The following is a 3984-nucleotide window of genomic DNA, read 5'->3' as shown; positions in this document are numbered from 1 at the left end:
TTTGCATCCAGGAAGAAAGAGGTCATTGTTTCCCTCTGCTCTTCCCTCATTAGGCCAATCATCGAGTACAATGCCCCATTTGGCATGTATCTCACTAGACAACTGCAACAACTGGAGAGGCCACAAAAGTACCTCACAAAGAGGATCATAGGCCTTAAACACTTGTTCGATATGGACAGACTCAAAAAACTCCTAATTTGCAATCATCTGCATATTTAGTCAGCTAGAGACCAGTGACATTGGCCTTGACTTCTGAGAAGTAAATACCAAAAAGGAGAGGTCCAGGGACTAATCCATGATGGACTCAACTTGTGACTGACCTCTTTGTAGAAGTGGATTCCCCAAGTCTAACTTTCTGAGTCCTGTCTGTGCGCCAGTTGGCTATACATCAAGTGACATACGGGTTTGTACCTAACCTCTTGAGTTTGTCAACAATGCCCAAGTAGGGTATTGTGTCAAATGCCTTGGCCAGGTCAAGGTATGCAGTATGAATGATTTTGCCCTCATACATTGCTTTGGTGACCTTCTTAAAGAAGTCCATCAGGTTGAGTAGGCATGATCTGTGCTTTACAAAACCAAACTGGGTTGGGTCCAGTGTCTGGAGGTTTAGTGTATCTCTCCTGATCATCTCCATGATAATTCTTTCCATAGTTTTACATATAAGACTAGTGAGACTTATGGGTCTGTAGTTTCCAGGGTCTGTAGATGGCCCACCTTTGTGCAGAGAGATGACTGTTATCTTTCTCCATTCATGAGGCATGAAGCCTGTTTGGAGGCTACAGTTAAATAGCAATTCCAGAGGCCCTGATAGGTCATGTTTCATGCTATTTAGAGGGCATCATGTGATATTGTTTGGGCCCATTGATGCAGTGTTCTTGGCCTTAGAGAGAGCATTAAGGACCTGTTCCCTAGTGATAGTAGGGGGAGTTATATTTAATGATATTTCCTGAAGGAAGGCCGAGAGGGAGACAGGAGTAAAGCTGGAGCTAAATTTATCAGCTAGAAGGTTTGCTATGTCTTCTGGCTCAGTATAGGTGGCTCCATTTACAGTGAGCTCTGCACACAATTGTGTATTGCCTTTGAGGTTGCAGACATAGCTAAAGAATGCTTTGTGGTTGTCCTTGGCCTGGGAGGCCATACATACCTCAAATTTGGCTTTGGTAGACTTTATTTGTACTCTGAGTTGTTTGTTTAGTTTAGTGAGAGTGCTTTTATCCTGCTGGGTGCTGCACCTCCTAATTTTTGCCATGATTTTCTTCCTTCTGTTATACATCTGATAGATTTTGTGATTCCACCAGGGTGGCTTGTTTTTTGAGTTAGTTCTGTACTTCTTCCTGGTGAGTACAGCTGCCTCTACGCCGCTATTAACATGCTTGTACAGGGTTTCTGTGAGCATTTCTGCAAAGGCAGAAGCGTTCTCAGGGTTTATAGGGGCTTGAAATTTTGCCAAGTTCATACTTAATAGCAGGCAGTTAGCCTTAGAATAGTTCATGAATATTCCCGGTTTAGCTGGGGGTCCAGGTTTTATTTTTACTTCAAAGGAGACCATTTTGTGCTCAGACCTTACCAGGGAAGGCATTACAGTAGGGGGTGTGCTGCACTCTCCCATATTAGTGAGGACCAGATCCAGTATGGTTGCACCCCTGGTTGGAGTATTGACTATCTGCTCCACGGAGTTTGTGTTTACAAAATCCAGGAATCTCTGCATATACATTTGATGTCGTATAGGATTCTCAGTTTATAGTGGGGTAATTAAAGACACCCATGAATATGGTATTCGGTTGGATGGCTAGTGTTTCTAATAAGTTTAAATTCATGGTTTGGGTTTCCTGGGTCATACTGGGGGACCTATAGCTTGCAAGGAAGTGGTACTGGATTTTACCTATGGTGGTTTGAACATGAAACAGCTAAAGTGCATAGTCTTGATTGACCAGCCATGAAGTATATTTATGTTTGATGTAAATAGAGACACCGCCACCTTTAGTCCCTGCCTGTGAAGTAGCTGGTCTAAATGTGTGGAAGGCGTTATAACCCTGCACTGTTAGTGCACTGTCTGCAGCTTTAAACCACGTCTCTGAGACCACACAGACATCAGCATTCTCTAGGATAAAAAGAGATTCCAGGGAGTGGAGTTTTTTGTTTAGGCTCCTAGCATTGAGTAGTAATACCTTTAGATTTTCTTGGTTTTGACTTGCTATGTCGAAAGTACTTTCAGTCTGGGCATTGCCTAAAAAAGGGAAATGAAGTCCATCCCCTGGGCACCCTTGCCTATCCTTGCCTTCATCCTGCCTCACTTAAACCTGCCTTACCGAACTATCTTTGGCTTTCCTGCACGTGACAAAACCACAGTTTTATTTTCTCCTTGACCTTCTCTATCTGCTGATTTGATGTCCTCATTTCTTCATCTGTCCCACAGTATCCATCCTACTACCCAGAACAGGCAGTTCATCTTCATCACCTCAAGCGTCTTCATTTGCCTTCATTGGCCATGTTTCTATGCCACACAGAAGCACCAGTTTCAGAACTGTTTTGTGAACCTTACTTTTCTACTTCTTTGACATTCTTCTGTTGCACACTACCCCTGACAATATATGTAAGCTGGCTACAACACCTCTGATTCTTTGATCTCCCATATACTTGAAGCTGTTAAGCTGTTCCCCTGTTTTCCCTTCTAGCACAGTTTAAAGCTTCTTCTGATATTCCCTATTTGCTGCCATGACCATGGTCTTCTCTGTTTTCAGTTTCATCCCAATTAGTTTCAGTTTTCTATTCCAGTCTCCTTTCATTCACTGAAGTCCCTGTTCAGAGTCTGCTTGTAATGCCCCATCACCTACATATAGCAACTGTGTTAATCCATACACAAAATAATTTGTTGACACAAGGGGTTGGGAGGATGGCTTAATGGCTAGGGTGTTTGCCTTACAAACACAAGGTGCAGGGTTTGAGTCTCACAAGGGGTAATTGGCTAGGCTTAAAATGGCTCACAAGGGCAGTTAGCGTAGTACTAAACTATGAACTATGAACCTATGAACCCTCAGTGCATCCTGCAGTGAACTCATAGCTGAGTCTTGATGTATACCCTGTCCCCCTAGGAACTTCAATGTGGATCAAAATACTGTTCGCACTTTTGTCCTTAATTCCCAGCACATAGCCTGTAATAATTCTAGCAATGCTTCTGGGAGTTCAAACCATACTGTGCAAATCAACATTCTTGGGACCTTGTCACATGCTTTTTCTAAGTTATGAAACACCCCCTTGGACTCTTCCCTTAACTCGAACATCTTTTCTACTGACTGTCTCACTGCAAACATTGGCACATCTGTATTGCACTTTGATCTGAATCTGACCTGCTCATATCCCATTTTCCTGTCTACTGCTTCATGTATTCATTTATCAGATACCATCTCCAACATTTCATGCAATGTGACAGGTCCTTTTAACCTCCATGCAATGTGACAGGTCCTTTTAACCTCTATACTACCTGCAGTGGTAAATATTCCCTTTATTCTTGTACACTAGCACTGGAGTGATTATTCTTCAGTCATGTAGTACATGCCTCTGTATCATACTCTGAACTGTACAGATCTTTGCAGAATGTCTAGATTCTTGTCTCATATTTTTGACGTGTTCTCATAAAATTGCAGTTTTCTGGCAATTCATTGATGACTGAAGTCAGAAAATAATGGGTGGCATTTAAGATTCAGACTTCATATCCTTCAGAAAATTCATGCTAATGCAAAACCTGTTATTCGACCAATTTCTTATGTTTATAAGAGCAATATTTTAAAAAGTTCCTATTTTTGGCCTTTGTACCCCCTTTATTTTTGCCTTTGTCCAGATTTCTTGCTCCAAGGGGTTGAGAGATATGCTCTGCATACTGTGACAAGTACCCTTTGTAGCCATTTCTACTTGGTCATGTCTGCAGTGACTTCATCTGAGCTTGCCACTTTCCCTGACATTATCTTCCTAAGTGCACTTAGTACT

The 3984-nt window shown here is 42.1% G+C and overlaps 1 protein-coding gene across 1 annotated transcript in view; it reads left to right on the top strand.

Moving 5' to 3' along the window:
- Positions 1-881: 881 nt before the first annotated feature.
- Positions 882-3984, top strand: part of PTCHD4 (patched domain containing 4) — an 826526-nt gene continuing 823423 nt past the window's right edge. The window contains exon 1 of the mRNA XM_044062689.1: positions 882-901. The gene's annotated coding sequence lies outside the window, so the exon portion shown is untranslated. The remainder of the gene's footprint in view (positions 902-3984) is intronic.

The sequence above is a fragment of the Protopterus annectens genome, chromosome 2.part1 (genome assembly GCF_019279795.1).
Source record: "Protopterus annectens isolate FY-2018-M chromosome 2.part1, PAN1.0, whole genome shotgun sequence".
Lineage (NCBI taxonomy): Eukaryota > Metazoa > Chordata > Ceratodontiformes > Protopteridae > Protopterus > Protopterus annectens.
This window is presented reverse-complemented; position numbering and strand designations above follow the sequence as displayed.